The sequence below is a fragment of the Monodelphis domestica genome, chromosome 5 (assembly GCF_027887165.1).
Source record: "Monodelphis domestica isolate mMonDom1 chromosome 5, mMonDom1.pri, whole genome shotgun sequence".
Taxonomy (NCBI): domain Eukaryota; kingdom Metazoa; phylum Chordata; class Mammalia; order Didelphimorphia; family Didelphidae; genus Monodelphis; species Monodelphis domestica.
Window position 1 is genome coordinate 294,793,028 of NC_077231.1, and position 19,341 is coordinate 294,812,368.

The following is a 19,341-nucleotide window of genomic DNA, read 5'->3' on the forward strand; positions in this document are numbered from 1 at the left end:
GTCCACCAATTGGGAAATGACTGAACAAGTTGTGGTATATACTTATAATGGCAAACTATTATGCTTAAGAAATAATGAACAGGATGACTTAAGAAAAAACTTGAAAGACGTATATGAACTGATACAAAATGAAGCCTGCAGAACAATAATGTTGTACACAGTAAAAACAATAATGTATAATTATCAACTATCAATGACTTTAACTTTTTTAGCAATGAAAAGATTAAAGACAGTTCTAAGGGACCCATGATGAAAAATGCTATTCACTGAAAGAAAGAACTGATGGAGTCTGAACACACTTAAAGCATACCATTTTTTTAAAAATTTATTTCCTTCATGAATGTCTTCTATTATATGTGTCTTATTTCACAATTTGATAAATATGGATATATGTCAGATTATTTTCTGTCTTGGGGAAGGAGGAAGAGAGGGAGAGAGAAAGTTAGAAAACAAATGTTAAAAATGGTTTCTATATGTGATTGGAAATTTAAAAAATAATAACAAAAAGAAAATACTTGTATCTGTAGTTCTCTTTCAACACAATTAAGGTATTAATTCAAAATAATGTGATCATTACCTGGAAACTAGTACATTATTGGTGACTGCTTATAACAAAAAGATCCATTCTGTTAGAAATTGTCCACAACAAGAACATATGTGCATGTACATACATCTACATGCAAGTTGTATATAAATGTATACTCACTATGTGTATATATGCATATGTATATATTCACATAATGTACATATCATATAAAATATGAAACATTCTATATTCCTATATTTTATATAGCAAATTTTTTGTTACAATGAAAGGATGACTCAGTGAATAGACTTGGACTCTGGAAATCAGATTTCTCCTCTGATATTTACTATGTGACTATAGGCAAGTTATTTAATTTCTCTGAATCAATCAAATCTCCAAGACATAGATACTAAACTACATACTGTTGCAATCTACATTATTGTAGAAAAATCAGCCCCTCCCTAGTTAAGTCAAAAACTATTGACATAAAATTTTAATTATTGCCTCCTTAGAGACCAGCAATTACCCCAAGGTTGGAGGAGAAATCACAGAATTTCTGAGGTGGAAGAAGACTTACACATCATCTCATTCAACCAAGCTCCAAGTATTAAACTATGTTCTTAGTTTTTCATTTTATTTCCTACTTAGATTTATGCAGTAAGGTTGGGAAGAAAATATTATACAAATCTACATTCAACAATATTCTTTTCTACTTGAAAACTGTATAGGTTTTCTAGCTGTGAGTTCCATTTTACCTTTACCACAAATTTCTTTTTCTAAATCCTACCATTAATACTTTTTCTCACTCAAATTCACGCCTATTCAATTACCCAGCATCACTTATCTTTTTAAGAGTCAAATGCTAACCAATACCCACATCCATATGCCTATCATTGAACAATTTCCCATTTCTCTCAGATCTCACTCCTGTCCTATTATTCTCTTGCTGGAGAACCAATTTCATCCATATTCCCAGTCTTAATCATATATTTCTTTATCTTATTTTTCCTCATTCCTACTTATCATTTAAGTCTGATTCCCAATCAAATAATGCTTTGCATGGTATAATAGTGTCTAATTAACATTTGCTGAAATTAGTTAACTCTTGGGAAAAATTAATATTCATTTTTACCTACCCTGCTTTGGCCACCAAAAAAGTCTTAATTTTAAAGCTCAAACAGTTTGATATTAGAACTGAAGCTCAAATTGTGCACCCTTCTGAAGCCAAGGGTGGGGTCCTCCCTTCTTTTGTCTAGATATTTTATTTTTGTTAAGGATGGGCAGGATAGAGACAAGCTCCTCGTTTCATCTGTAAACAAGACTCTTGGGAGGTGAAATAACAATCAGTTCATGTTGGGAAAACCCATGTGCACATGTACTTTGGTTGGACCTGGTTGCTCTAGGCATTTAGAAGACCCCCTTCTTGTCCTAATTGAGGTCTGAGTCCTCCAATCAGAGAGATTCTGGAAAGGGACATCATAAAGATGATAAACTGATGGAGAGGACAGAAAGTTGGCCCTTTCCCCCTGGAACTGTGGGCTCAGGGGGCCATGTGCTCTGGCTCTGGACTTGCTCATCTGCAGCTGGAGACTGAATAGCCAGGTGCCTTCAGGCTCTGGCACTCCCACTAGCCCACCAGGCAGCTAGCAGCTAGCTCATGCTCTCTCTCTCTCTCTCTCTCTCACTCACTCTCTCTCTCTCTCTCTCTTTCTCTCTCTCTCTCTCTCTCTCTGTGTGTGTGTGTGTGTGTGTGTGTGTGTGTGTGTGTGTGTGTGCTTCTGTCTGTGTTTCTCTTTTCCTCTCTGGTCTCCTTTTTGCTTTTTAATGAGGAATAATTATAAAACTAAGATACGGTCTCCAGAGAATTTTAATCATTTCACTCTGAGCCTGTACATATATCCCAATTCAATATTAACCCTGTGTATACATTTAAGGACATCTACATAATATAACTAGATTTCTTTAAACACTCTTCTAGCCAAAAAACAAGTGAAGGGAGATGGCTAGAAGATGATAGCGATATGGAAGGAAAATGGTTATACCCCAAGTACAACCTTGCTTTCACACCTACTTAAATACCTATGAAAAATATACACTGTATAAATAGTCAAAAATGTTTGTTAACTCCTTAAGGACAAAGATTGTTTCATTCTTTGTGTTTGCCTTTCCAATTTCTGACATACATTAGGAGCTTAATAATTGCTTGATAGATTGAAAAATTTTGTGAAGGTATCTTTTTTGTCATTGACACTGTGCCTACAATGTATATAAGAATAATTATAATACTTACCATTCAAATGGCTAATTGCTGAGCCAGATAAATTCAATACAAGATTTATTCCTTTCCAGTGTCATTGTTAGATCCTTTTCATTTTTATCTTCATAATCAATCAATTGAAGGGAAACATTCTAAAAACTTTATTGTTAAATATCTTTATTACTATAATAACTCATGAATGTGAAATAAAGAAATTTGAGTGATATCATAATGGAAATCTCCAATAGTGTGTAACCATCATAGATTAAAGTAGTAGGCATCACCTTAGACTCCATGATAAAACCACAACAATAACAAAAACCTACACTGAATACTCAGACACTCATGGAGTATGTAGAAAACTCACTTAGGTAATTTAAAAAATAGAATATAACATGCACTAAGGCAACTACTCTCTGTTGCCTACTTATATTGAATAATAAAAAAGCAAATGTTAAGAGGCAGAGGGTTATGGTGCTCTTAAAAATTTAATTATTCTTTGTAAAGCTAAGGAATTAGAGGATTTGCTAAGGATTTTGAGCTTTACAAAGCCTGAAGAGTCAACCTGCACCCACTACACACACACTTAATTTTAAAAACATATATAATAAATCATAATTAATTCAGGCCTTCTAATTTGGAATTTGTGATCCCTCATATAAGGGTGAGAATGAAGCTCACTTTTCACCTAACCAAGAAAAAAAAAATGTTCTCATTGACTAACCTAATAAGATTGAACCAGAGATAAGAGAATTACTTAATCTTACAGGAATTAATTGTTTTCATATTCATTTGTAGGTAATTTCACTTTGATGGATATCATCAATAGAATTGTTCTTTTGGAGTCTAAAATACCTGAGTTTAAATACTGGCTCATGTATGTACTGGTTGTATGACCTCAAGGAAGTTCTTTCTCTCTCAGCTTTAGCTGGGAAGAATAGTAGCACCCATCTCTCAGAGCTTTTGTAAGGATCACAGTAAGTAATTAATGTGAAGAATGTTCACGACCTACTTGAAGACAATGCAATGATGATGATGGTGGTGATTATGATGATCGTAATCATGATCAGGTTGATTCTCCCTATTTGTCCAAATAGCAACCCCTCAATTTTTGATGCTCTAAATTTTTTGATCCAGCCCTTCCATAGTATTTCATGAGGGATTTCTGCAACATTCATGAGACCACATTGCAGGTATAGGTGTGTGTATGTATACACACATATACATATACACATTGCTCTTCATCCTTTTCAAAGTTTTTCAAAGAGGATCGATGACAACGGCTGTTTTGTCTCAACTTGTGTGTGATTTGGTTTTGTGACTCAGTCTTTGGCTTTCTTCTCTTTTCCAGAGTCATCAAAATCCAGTGATTGACCAAACCCCAAATGCCTGGTGATGGCCTGGGATACAGTGAGTGACCTCAGTAACTTTGATGTCTGACCAATCTCTCAGTTTTCCATTGAGCCTGTTAGCCTCCTCCATGGCCACTGGAACATATTGTCCTCATCTGTCTATTCTGCTGGGGAAAGTCTTCACATGCTTGGGGTTGACATCCCCCTTAACTCACTGAAAAGCCTGAGGTCTGTTGGTTAGCCTTCCATCTGGTTTAGCCTGCCTGCTGAGATGGTCTTACCGCAGTGTGGCCAGTGCTACAGCTTTTTGGAGCCACAGATGAGAAACAGATAACAGACACCAAAGGTAAATGAGTAGCCCTGAAAAGGACTCAGCAAACCCTCTCACCAGAGGCGATAGTCCTCCCTATAAATGCACACACATACATATATACCTACATACATACTCAATGAATATACACTAGTAATCTTTTGCTTCTACTACATGACTGACTCATTTCCTTTCCAGGTGCTATAGATACTACAGGATGATGTTGTTATTTTAATCCTTTGTGCATAAAAATCATCATCAGTAAGTAATAAACTACAGCCTAATTACTCTCATCATATGTCTCTATTGCTCTCTGGGGAACCCATGATTCTGATTCTTCAGAGATTAGGTTGATCCATGATTTGAAAATTATATGGAAACCCCAGGAGAATTTTTTTTTTTGGTTGAAAAGATGTATTTTATGTCGAGAAATCAGTAGGAATCACTGAAAGTGCTGCCAGTTTCCAAAAAGCAATCCACCCACACTCTTCCTCCTATTATGTTCTGAACTCAGCTGATTGTAAATCTGCAATACCTGTCCAAGAGAGGTATGCTGATGGCCTAACTCAATAAGATGCCCATCCAAAGGCATGCCATTATTCACACAATAGGAATTCTTGAACTATTTTCTTCTTCTGTGAAAGAATATATTTTAATCCCTTTTGAGTATCCTTTTAAAATCCTTTCAAAGCACAACTCAAGTAATATTGACTGCCTGCAGTCCTTTGGGATTCTCCTAGCTACTAAGGGAATCTATCCAAAGAAGTCATCATGTATCTACCTTTAATAAATATTTATATGTGTACATATCTCTCCCAGTATAACAATGATAATATATAATTCTTTGAAATTAGGGATTATTTCACTCTTTGCATTTGCATGTGCATAGCACAGGGGCTTGTACAGGACAGATGATTGTTGCTATCATTTAGTTGCTTCAGTTGTATCCAACAATTCCTGACTCCCTTTAGGGTTTTCTTGGAAGAGACACTGGCCAAGTTTGTCAATTCTTTCTCTATCTCACTTTATCAATGAAGAAACTGAGGCAAAGAGAGATAAGAAAATTGCCCAGGGTTATACTGCTGGTAATTGCTGGAGGTTGAATTTGAACTCAGGAAGTTGGGTCTTCTTGGCTCCATGTCTGGCAATCTGTCCACTGCAGCATCCAGCTGTCCTCTATAAAGTTTTTCAGAAACTTTAAAAATTAATAGAAATGCTAGCTGTTTTGCTTTTGTGTTGTTGTTACTGTGTTTGTTTGTTTGTTTGTTTTTATGAAGGTTTTATTTCTTTATTGAGAAACACTTTTCCAGACTCTGTAAATTGGACATTTCAAATAAAATCAATTCCCAATAAAACTAAAACAAAATACTTTCAGAAAAGCTTTTTTAGAAGAGAAAAATTAAATTAAGTTAAATGAAAGGTTAACAGGGTCCAGCCTACACTGTTAGTGTTTTAAAGGACTAGTTTTGGCAGTTTTGTTTTACATCCCATGTCTGGACTATACTGTTAGTTGGACTTGGAATAGATCAGGTCACTTAGATCAGGTCACTTTTCTTCACAGTGACCCAGGCAGCTTTTTCAGAATAAACATGATAGCAGATGAAAGGAATGGAAGTCATCTCACTGGTAATTCCTAGCAATGGAAATCTTGGAGTCCCTTATTTCTGGCTCATGCAAGCATCTTTGGTGCACACGTATCACTTTGTTTCACAGGCAGGAGCCAGAGAGAAGGATCCTATGCTAAAAACCAAAGATGCAAAATGCACACCTGGCTGACTGTTCTACAGGGACCCCTAGGGATGGCTTAGTGATTCCCATTCCTATTGGAGCTGGACAAGAATCAAAATTTACTATAACTAAACTACAACCCAGTGAAGAGCCAGGGGAGGTCAGGAAAGGATTTAGCTTTACCCTTATCCAGTGTGGCAAGGGAACAAAAAGGGTTAAGAACTTGCTGGAAAACTTTTGGGAATGGCTCCCTCCTCTCTCACCCTCTCCACAAAACCACCTGTCAGTCCTCTCCAGAAACTATAGCCTGGAGAAAATTCTGTCCTAGAGCTCCATTCCCTGATTACTGACTGCCTTTCTCCAATAGTATTCCAAGAAAACTCAGTCCATGCTTTCATTGATTCTCTCCACCTCCACATCCTCGTTGTCACCTCCTTTCCCCCCCAAATTCTGAAAGCATAAAGCATCATCAGATCAATGTTATCACTGTTCTTGAATTCAGTGAGTAAACTATGACCACATTCAACCATCTCTGCAACTTTCCTGAACAACATATGTCTTATCACCATTGCCCCATGTGTTGTTTCCTCCATTAGAATGTAAACTCAGCTCTTGTATTTGTATACCCACACCTGGCATAAATAAATATAAGTCTTATGCAAATATAGTCAGCTAAAAATTATAGTGGATACAGTGCCTGGCCTGGAATGAGGAAGACTCTTCTTCCTGAGTTTAAATCTGGTCTTAGACATTTAATAGCTGTGTGAGCCTGGATAAGTCACTTAACTCAACCTCAGAGTCCTCATGTATAAAATGAATTAGAGAAGAAAATAATGAACTGCAAAGAATCTTTGCAAAAACAATAACCAACCAACAAAGAAACATTACTGGGGTCATGGAAAGTTGGACATGACTTAGAAACAACTGAACAACAAGCTAATACATGAGCTTGAACCCTTTTATTTCTGTGCCTGTCTCTCTCTATCTTTCCTTTTGTCCTGCCACCCCCTTACTTCTCTCTCTGCTATTGTCTCTTTGTGTCTCTGTGTCTCTCTGTATGTCTCTCTTCCTCCATTTTTCTCTTTCTTCTTTTCAAGTATTGTTGTTTGTTTCTATGCTTGGAACTCAACTGAGAAATTTTACATGATTCTATATGATTCTTAATATATTCATAAAAGGCACCTGGCTCAAGGAAAGAGCTTTTAAGGAGACATTTTGTTTTATCAAGTTAAATGCCTTTTTGTAGTCAACAAACAATAGTGGGATCTTGTTTTTCTATTCCTGTTAGTCATTTGTATGACTAAAAAGATGCAGTCTATTCTAGTAAATCATTTTATACAGTATGAATTTTTATCTTTTTATCAAGGATACCTTTGATACATAAATAGATCATTCTCATATAAAGATTGTTTTTGTATACTGAAAAATGTAGCATATGTTCTAGCTATTAAGAACTTCTCATTCCTCATGTGCTCACGTTTCTCTAATTCATCTTAGACATTTGAAAGTAATAAAATACTTTTCTTTTAAGATAATATAGAATTCAATTTCTTCCTTTCTTTAAAGATGCATTCTCCATAACGGATCAAATTGAATAATATGTAATTCTCTGAGTATTCTCATATTCTATAGCTATAAAATTATTTTGTTTTTAGTAGGTAAATAATGGCAAGTAAGATGGCACCAATAAACTGTCATATAGTAATAAATGGTCTATTGTTGGAACATTTAAAATGATGAAATAGTTTCAGAGGCCAAGAATATTCTTAAAATGTACGTAGGTTTGTATGTATATGTGTGTGTCTGTCTAGTATGTGTGTCTTGATTTACTAGAATACACAAGACAGATTACCTATCATTCTAAACACAGGAATTATTGGTGTGTCTATTTTAATTGAAATATAAACACAAATAAAAAATAGCTATAGAAATAGATGAATTACTTATTATTTCTATTAATAGACGTCTTTGAATTAGAAATAAAAGATTCCTACTATCTATCTAATCTCTCTAAGTACGCATCTATCTATCCATCTATCTATCCATCCATCCATCCATCTCTATATATATTTATCTACCTACCTATCTACTTACCTATCTGTCTGATCCAAATGATTCACAAGGTAACAATTAGCAAGAAGTCTAGCAGTACCAGATTTTAAACTGTAATTATAAAGATGTAACTATCAAAACTATTTGATATTTGCTAAGAAAGAGAAAGGTAGATCAGTGGAATAAAACTGACATATAATAAATAGCAGTAAAATATTAATCTTGGATTTGACAGAAGAATAGGTCCAAGTGTGAGGGATAAGAATTCATAACTTAGTAAAAAATTGCTGGAAAAATTGGAAAGCAGTTTTCCAGATACTATATATAGAACAGTATACTATTTACTAAGATAAAAGCAAAATGGATACATGACCTAGACATAAAGGAAGATGTCATTAAAAAATTAGAACAGAGAACATATTATTTATCAGATTTAGGGATAGGAGTTTAATTTATGAATAAACAAAAGATAGAAAGCATTGTGAGATAATTTTCAATACATTAAATTAAAATGTTTTTGTACAAATAAAATTAACATATTCAAGATTAGAAGCAAAGCAGAAAATTATGGGGAGTTTAGAGACAATTTCTCAGAAAGAGGTCTCATATCTAAAATATAAAGAGAACATTGTCCAGTTTATAAGAGCATGAGCCATTCTCCAATTGGTAAATAATCCAAAAATACAAACAAAAAGTATTTGGATAAAGAAATCAAAGCCTTATTATATAGTGAAAAAATTCTCTAAATCATTACTGATATGAAATGATGCAAAGTGAAGTAAGCAGAACCAGGAACATTGGACACATTGATGGTCAACTGCAAATGAATTAACTATAATCAGCATTTTGGAGAGCAATTTGGAATTATGGCCAGAGAGTTATAAAATTGTGTATACTCTTCAATTTAGTAATACCTCTATGAGTCTGTTTCCCAAGGAGATCAGGAGGAAAAAGGGGGGAAAAGTTTACAATATTTATAGCAGCTCACCTTGTTGTGACAAAGACCTTGAAACTAAGGGGATGATCACTGAGTTGGTGAATAGCTGACAAGTTGTGGCATAGATTACAATCATGTGGTAAGAAAAAATGAACAGGTTGATTTAAAAAAACGACTTGAAAATACCTACCTGAAATTATTAAAAGTGAAATGAGTTGAACTATAGAACATATACAGCAATAGAATTCATGTTTGAAGAATAACTTGTGAATGTTCATCTCCAGAAAATGAACTGATAAGTAAAAACACAAAGTATATAACATATATATATATATATGCTATATATACACATACATTTTTTGATCAAGTGATGCCTTCTCTAGTGAAGGGAGGGGAGGCAAAAAGGGGGAAAGATAGCTGGGAATTTTAATGTAACAAATAAAACAATAAAAGAAAAAGTGAAGGGAAACCCAATAGCCTCTGAGTCAACCTGTTCCATTTCTGTACTGTTTTGTTTTAGAAAAGTCTTCTTCACTCCAAGTGGAGTCACTTACACTTTTAGTTCCATTCATTGCTCCATTTTCCATTTACAGGATAAAACAGAATGATATAGCCTTCTTTCCAAATAACAGTCTTTCAAATACACACAATGAGCTCTCAAGTCTTCCCATATATTCTCTACTCCTCACTGTCAATCCTGGGATTCAACTCATATGTCCATGTAATGTTAGGTCTAATGTTCCCCATATCACGTCACCCTCCATGGAAATTTTCAGACACTCACCTCTCCCCTAACCAGATAAATTATGCCAGATGAGGTCTTCTTCCTCTTTCTTGAAATGAATTCAAGAGATTTGTATGGCTTCAGAAGAAGAGACAGGGAGGGCATGATAGAGGAAGTCTGGAGTGCCTTGTGGTGCTATTATTCCTATTTTAAAGATGAAGAAAGTGAAGCTGAGAGAGATTAAATGTGTTGCCCATGGTCTGACAACTAGTTAAATGACTGATCCTGGATTTGAGCTCAGATCTTTCTGATTCCAGGCCAGCATTCTATACGCTGGGCCACAAAGCTGCCTTTACAAATTGATAGAGGGAGCCTCCAAAGACAGGAGCTCTCCCAGCTCACAGAACTGGATGAATTATTAAATTAGCAAAATGCTTTACATGTGTTATCTCATTTGAAATCACAGAACATTGCAAAATATGTGTATAATGGGTTCTCTACATCACTCCTTTTGTTTGCTTTTTAATGATAGAGTCTGATTTTCTACTATGAATTAGACCCTTCTTGAGGGCAGATGCTTTGTACTTTACTCCTTTGTTTCCCACCACTGTTATTACAGTGAAGTCTACATGTTATCATTTTAGAGAGAACCTATGATTTAACTATAGTGCACCCTTCTCCTGAGTCCAGTCAGAACCAATTTAAAATATAATTGGGAAATGTTTAACAAAATAAACAAAACTACAATAAAACATTGATAACATTGCATTTTTAGACTAAATAAATATGCAATCCATAAGAATCCACCTTTACAGATTAGTGATTTGACACTACTGGCATTGGGCACTTCCAGTGTGCAAACTCCTTCTTCCAAAGAGTATCATCAATTACTCCATAACATAATCTTTTGAAAATTTCCCGAGGAAGCTGAGAGGTTAAAGGACTTACAAACAGGTACACAGGCAGTGTGTATCAGAGGTGGGACTTGAATTCAGCTCTTCTTGACTCCAAGGCTAGCTTTCTATCTACTATGGCTAAGTTATCCAAATTCTTGCCTTACCCATGGTCATACACATTATATACTTAATAACTAGTAATTGCTTTTGTTATGTATGTGTTTACTAATGGTAGTGTGGCAAAATCATCCAAATTCCATGTTTCCAACATAATAAGAATTAATGAAACATCCATCACACATTGAAATTTTGCTAGGTTTAGGTAGAAGACTAATAGAGCTGACATAGCTCTCTGGCAATGAGGAGCTGTTAATCTCATTAGTGGATAAAACATACAAAGAGACATGAAACAGCAGGAAATCATGCTAAGGCAACGTATAAATAACAGTACTACAGATTGTATGTATAAGTGTTAAGGAAAACCAAAATAAGAGGAAGGTGTCAAGAGAGTAAACTTCAACTGGGAAGACTTTTGACCTCTAAAATCACAGGATTTTGTAAAAGAAGTAAATAAGAAGTATTCATTTTCACAAGAGATAAAACTGAATGGAGCCTGATGAACCCTTTGCTGGGTAAAATATATATTTATGGATCATCCACCCATCAGTGAGGATGGAATCTACTTTTTCAGCTTATTTACTCAATTTCCTAATACCTAAATATTTCTATAATCCGATCCATATAAGTATCCCATCTAACATACAGGTAACAATCCATTCTTACTTACTCATCCAAAGGGATAGGAAGGGCAGTACCTTCTTTCTATTGCCCTCAAATATGTTACTTATACTTGTAAAGGTAACAGTGAAATGTGGTTATGATTTGGTATAGAAGATATAAAATAATGGTTGACTCCCTCATTTTATACTTGTTCATTTCACCAGGTAATTGCCATTCTGGATTTAACAGAATTTAGGATCATAGACTTAGAGGTAAAAACATTCTTAGAAACCATCAGGTCTAATCCCTTCATTTTACATATGATACAACTGAGGCTAAAAACATAACCATGATCACACAGGTAGTAAATGGCAGAACTCAGATTTAAATTCACAGTCCCTGATTTCAATTCTAGCATTCTTTCCACTTTACTAGAGCTGGAAGAGAACTCATATGTCATATCCTCTGACTCCATATATTTTACAGATGAGAAAACTGAGACTCACTGAAATTAAGGTCACAAAGTAGTAGGTAGCAGAGTGTTTTGTTTTTTTTTTACATTTATAGACATTTATTGAAAAAAATAAGTGCCAAAAATACACTATCTTGACTTTCAGGAAGTTCTTACTTTCTCATATGTTATTGTGCAGCCATATTTGACTTTTTATGACCCCATTTGGCATTTTCTTGGCAAAGATACTGTAATAGTTTGTCTTTTCCTTCTCAAATGTACTTTATAGATAGTGAACTAATGCAGTCAGGGATAAATGACTTGCCCAGGATCACAAAACTAGTAAATGCCCAAGGCCAGATTTGAACTCTAGAAGATGAGTCTTCCTAGCTTTAGGTCCAGTACTCCATCCACTAAAGCCTCTACCCACCCACATTCCCATGTAGTAGATAATTCTGGAATGCTAGGAGACATCTCACTTTTAGATTTGTATAACTAGCGTCCTGCTCAGCCCTGCCTCAAGTAGGCACATAATAAATGTTTGCTGATTGATTCCCTTTGAATAGAAACTGTTTACAATGTGTGTGCTTTTTGGCTAAAATCTAATCAACTGTTATATGAGGAGTAAATGAAAGTGGTATTTTTGTTTAGGAATGCTGTCACTCTTAAAGATGGGTGCTTTCAAAGAATCTAACAATAGTGACTACTTTGTTAAGGTAGGCACATTGAATAGCATCTAAAGGTATTTCCCTGTGGTCTGAGAGGGTTACAGGAGGATGTCAGAAATAAATTCAAAATACTGGATGGGATTTCTGCCCCTCTCTTGGTTGTGTATTTGTTGTGGCCGGAATATGTTCTCCATCTGTTAGATGGGCACTCAAAGCAAATTGTGCTTTGCAGAAATTGGACCTATTTGTGGGGGTGGAATTTTAGGCTCCATCACATTCCCCAGACAGCTTGAAATATATCACATTAAAATGCAATAACATCAGCTAGCAGGAGTTATGGGAGAAAACAAGATACATTTTATCTCCATTTCAGAAAGCATTATTTAAAAAAAAATACATAGACTGCCTTGTTTTCTCCCTGATACAGAAGTCATATGCTGCATAATCATGTAGCAACAACATTATACAGACTCATTAGCACATAGATTAAGCCAAAATAAGGAGATTGCTCTATATTTCACTTAAAGACTATTTTACCAGTGCCGATGGTTAACTATGTTTCCATGGGGCCAAAGTCCAATATCAGTGTACTCTTAGTAGAAACTCGAGTTGTCATACTTTATTTGCATCTATAAGGGCCAATCCAACACCAAAGTGTTCTGAATTAAATTGAGATTAAAATGTATCATTAGGTTACATGCATGATTTATTACACATAATACTCTAAACGTATTCTTGCCATAAATTTTCTCATGGTTTTTTCTCTATGAAGTCCCAATCCTCGACCCCCCACCCCAAAGATTCTTTCCTAAAGAACCCTGATACTTCATGTCAAGGGAAGATCTAGTCTTGTCAACCTTGAATCAATGGGCTGCCATGAAGAGAAGGAAGGCAGAATCCACTATGTTGACTAAGCTCCATTAAACAATATTCTGACTAATCAATAATGAATAATTGACAAGATAAATACAGTCTTAGCAGAAGAATGCATTTTTAGTGAAGCATTTCAGATGCACACTAGGGAAACAAAATTAGTCTAACATGCACAGTCATTAAATGAGAAGAGAAACAATAAATGATTTTATGCAATGTAATGCATTCTTAGTGACATTCAGTTTGATGTTCAATACACTAATCGGTGTCTTCCAACAAAAGGGAGCACAGACAATTCGATTTGGGGGAGGAAAGAACATAGCAGTCAAGAGCCTCAAAAATAAGGCAGCATATTCACTGAGAGGTGCCCCAAAAGGTTATCCTGGTTTATAATTTAATTGCCAGGATTTCCTTTTACTCAGATGAAAAGTGAGGAATCTGAAAGTAATCTGACTTTCTGAAGCTGGAGAAATGAAAGTCCATAGGTAGAACAAAGTGTGAAGCAGTTGCCTTGTGACTAGATTCCAGATTATTTTAAACAGGTTTTCAGAATGTGAACAGTACACATCAGTGTATATACACACACAGAGCTAAAATCCAATATTTATATATTTTAAAATTTTAAAATAAAAAAGCATTAGAGTCAGCTTTAAGGATACTACCATTATGGATAGTTCAAAGTCTCATAGTCTTGACCCTCAATAAGTTAAAACTATCATTGAACAAGAATCACAGATTCAGAAATAGGCTTTTCTTTGACTTTTCATCTTTTCTGACATTTGTTGTTCGTCAAGGAGTTTGGATTTTCCAGGCCAGTCAATCCCATGGAGTCTTACTACAATGTTGTCAGTATTCTGCAATTTCAGTAACTGCCCCTAGGTGAATGGAACATGCTGACTTTGGTTATATAAACCTAGTGGATAGTTAGGATGAATGACATATATTGGTATTTGGAAATGATAGGAATTAAATAATAATAACAATGTTAAATTACAAATAATAAAATGGACTACACATTGATTTGGGGATTTGGGGATTAGTGTTTCTTAACTTGGGATCTATAAACTTGTTCTAAAAGTACAATAGATTTTCCTTGTAGTCTAATGCATTTATTTTATATTTAAAAAAATTTCCTAAGGTCTCCATTGGCTTCATTTACATTTTTTAGTTTGTTTTCATCTTTTTTGAAAGTCTAAAAGTTTCATGTTGTCATCCAATTGATCAAGAGAGTCTGAAAGTTCCTACATCTCCAGAAGGCAGAAGCAGATACCATTCAACTCCTTGGCTTCAGTATTTTTCTGAACTGCCTATTGGTCAACACAACCCAGTCTCCAGCAATATATTTTGTTTTTCTAAATTACATATAAAATATTTTAGAATTTATTTTTTTAATTTGAGTTCCAAATTCTCTCCTTCCCTCCATCCCCTGACCTCCATTGAGAAGTATCCCACAGTTCTTTCTCTGGATGTGGATAGTATTCTTTCTCTTAAATCCCTTTGGATTGTACTGGATCATTGCATTGCTGCTAGTAGCAAAGTCTATTACATTTGATTGTTCTACAATGTTTCACTTTCTGTGTACAATGTTCTCTTGGTTCTGCTCATTTCACTCTGCATCAATTCCTGGAGGTCTTTCTAGTTCTCATCCAATTCCTCCAGTTCATCATTCCTTACAACACAATAGTATTCCATCACCATCATGTACCCAATTTTTTCAACTATTCCCCAATTTTGAGGTACACCTCCTCATTTTCCAATTTTTTTTGCCACCACAATGAGTGTGGCTATGACTATTTTCATACAACCTTTTTCTTTTATTACTTTTGGAGTATAAACCTTATAGTTATAGGTATTGCTGGATCAAAGAGCATGCATTATTTTAAAGCCCTTTGGACATAATTCTAAATTGTCTTCCAGAATGGTTGGATCAGTTCACAGCTCCACCAGCAGTATATTAGTGAATCAATTTTGCCACATCCCCTCCGAAATGTATTACTTTCCTTTAATGTCATATTGGTCAATCTGCTAGGTGTGAGGTGGTACCTCAGAGTTGTTTTGATTTATACTTTTTCATGTGATTTTTCACAGTTTTGATTTCTTCATTTAAAAACTGCCTATTCCTATCCTTTTACCATTTGTCAATCTCCATTGGCTTTATCAGACTTTGAAAAGGGTCCAGGGCACACAAAACGTTAAGAGCCATTGAACCAGAGGAACTCTCTACTGAAGGACAGTGTCACTTCTCCGGAACTTAAGAGATTTAGGAGGTCTCCTAGGGCAGTGAGATGTTAAAATACATTTAAAGCAACCATACCTTTATAAACCCAGTCTTAATGTATACTTTTGGAAATATAAAATGAAACAAAACAGATTTGGAAAGTAATAATAAGTTCTATAAATTTATTTTTAAGCAGAGCCTATCTCATTAAGGAAATTAGAAGAATATTCAAACTTCCACATCCAAAAAGAGGCATAAGATTAATCGATGTTTGCTATTTTATATTAATAAACAGGTTTTTCAAAAGAGATTTTTGGAAAAATCAGCTATCACCTTATTGAAAAATGGAAAGTTTCTTTTTTTAACAGCTATACAGCATTGAATTTGTTCAATTTGAATAAAAACACTTTTCCTCTACACATAGCCTATGAAATGTCCATGGGTGATACTCACAGAAAGTAATCCAATAATAAGTTGACTTAAAATTAATTGGAAACTAAATAATCTAATTCTTCAAAACAGGCAGGTCAAAGATCAATAATGAATTCACACAGATGCATTAAGTATTTGGTTAACACATGAATTTATTTATAGAAACAGAATAGGGTATGATGGCAGCTCATAAACTGGCACTAGAAATTTTAGAAGAATTATTCTTAAGGAGCACAAACTTGGTGATAACTGTAGAACATTTAAGGGAAGGAAAAAAGCTATTCACTATAGAAAAAACTATTCAACCCTGAAAGCTGCAAAAATCTGGCACCTACAGAATACCAAGCAAGGAATGACCTGAAGGCTATAATTCTATGTCAAAATCTTGTTTTATTTTGTGAATTGACAGATGACAAAAACCTGTGCTACAAGTAATGAACTTGAGATATCCTTGGAAACTTAACCAGTAAACTGAGCTAGTAAAATAGATTTAACAAGTATCAAAATATTCCCCACAAACTTTTGAACATAACATTGATGCAGAACAATATAAGAACATTATTTTTAGTATATTTCAACATACTGAATATTTATAGTCTCTAAGCCACATTGGGGAAAATACTTTTAAAATATATAGATATGGCAGAGAACAAAATCATCTAGAAACAGAATGATTAATCAATGACTCTTCCTCTTACTAGAATGATATTAAAGATTCTTTCAATGAAACTATATAGAATAATCTTATATTATCCTTTTATCCAACTCCAAAAAAGATTTCATTATCTAAACAATACTCTACAGAACACAGTGTAACAAAATCAAAATAGTATTGCAACTTGTATCAGCACTATCTATAATATACACACATATGTATAGAAATGCCATAATTTTAAATTAGAAAAATGATGATGCTATTCATAGATAAAAATAATATAAACTCTAGATGCAAAATAAAGAAATAGGTATCCAAAATGGCTATCCTCAATTCCTTTATAGAAAGGAAGGCAAAAAAAAAAAATAGAAATGGGAGAACTTTGATTATTTCTTCATGTCTCATGGAGTTAGCTCCCACATATCTGATTCTAATTTGTTAGGAATTGTTTTCTTTGCAAAGTCTTTGCAACTTTTTTTCTTCCAATTAGCAATTTCTTTTCTTTGGTGATTTTTTTGTTCTTTTTTTACTATTAGGCCAAATCTGTTTTTTTGTTTGTTTGTTTGTTTTTTTAAGGTCTCCTGGCATTATTTGAAAACTGTATTATTGCCTATTTGTAATTCTGAGTGACAGTTCTTGATCACAGTTCCAGGGTGGAGAGGAGTACTTGTGGTTAGTTATAAGGAAAAAGGGAATCTAGTCAGAATTTCAAGGATGAGAAAAATGGGAAACCTTAGCAAATGCAGAGGAACAGGGGCCCTTCATGGAAAAAGACCAGAGCAAAGATCAGGAGAATAATGATCACAACATTCCCAAGATCACGTCTCCTTGGAAACATTGAAAATTTGCAAAACTCTACCACTAGCTCTGAAAATTGCAGCACTAAATAGTCTAAAGCTTGGGATAGTTCCTCACCAACTGAGGTGAGGAGAGCATAATTTTAACTTCCAGTTCAAAGTCAAGAAATAGGCTGAGAAAACAAGCAGATAAGAAAAATAGAAATTACTATAAAAAAAGCTATTTTGATAGCAGAAAAGAATAAGACAAAATCTCTGAAGAAGATAACAATGTCAAAATAGCTACAATCAAATTCTTAAAGAAAAATATCAATTGGACACAAGTCCAAAAAGAATTCCTGGAAGAGTTAAGGAAACAGATAAGAGGAGTAGAGGGAAAATTGAGAAAAGAAATGAGTGAGAAAGACAATTATGAAAATAGAATTAACAATTTGCTAAAAATATGTACAAAAATATTGAAGAAAATAATACCTTAAACAAATTTTTAAAAATATACAGGTACAGCAGTGCAAGGATCCAGAATAACTCCAACAGACTCATGATAAAAATGGCTATCTATCACCATAGAAAGACTTGATGAAATCTGAATTCAGATTGAAGCATGCCATTCCTCACTTTATATCCTGCATGTATTTTTTCTCTAAGGTAAATGATATATGAATCATTTCAATGCATGGTGAACATGGAAATATGTATTTTATAATAACACATGTATAATCTATCTCATATTACCAGTTATCTTGTGGGAGTAGGTGGGTGAGAGGAAGGGAGAGAACATGGATCCCAAAACATTAGAAAATGATTATTTAAAATAATATCAACATGTAAAAAATATTGTTGTTATTGGTATTCTCATTTGCAAATAAGGAAACTATGAGTCATTGAACTGAAGTGGCAGACGTATGATCATTTTGCTAGAAAATATAAAAGGTTGGATTCAAGCCAGTATTTTAATTACAAGTGTAGATTTTTTTAAAGATTTATAGTCTTAATACATGGTTTCACTTTAGAAACACAGGGGTAAGAATACAGTTCATTCCTGTGATTTCACTGATATAGAAATTCTGCCAATGCATAGTGGTATCTTTCTCTATCCTATAACCAAAGAGTTTCCCAGAGTACTCAGAGTGCTAAGAAACAAAACAACTTTATCAGGATAACATAGTAAATGTGTGTCAGAAGTAGGATAGGACTTGATGTCTTGGCTTCTGAGGCTGTTTTTTTTTTTCTATTTACCATTATTCTCTCCACTTTAAAAGCATAACTTTTTAGAAAATTAAAATAATCACAAAGATTATTATTTAGCGACTAATTACTATCACTCTGACAACACTTTTAAGTTAAAATACAACACATATTTTCAAAGAAATGTCCAAAAGAAATACAGAAGTAGAGAAAAATACCCTTATTAGTAAATTCAACAACTCCAATTATTATAAACAAACCTTGTACACTGTATTCATTAGCCTCCTCCCAGACTTTTTCCAGCATCCCCTAGAGGAGCAGGGGCAAAGGCATAAACGTCTATATGTCTTTAACAAAAATCTTAATTTTCCTTTCTATTTTCTCCTACTTTTGATACCCAAATCTACTGGCCTCTGTAGTGCCTTCTACTATACTACTGTTAACATTTCTCCTTATTTATGTGGAAGACTTCCTTAGGATGCTACTACTACCCAGTGGTTAGCTTTTAGCTACAGCTAGTTGGCATTTCTCCAGAATGGGAACTGCCCGAAGAGTCTAAG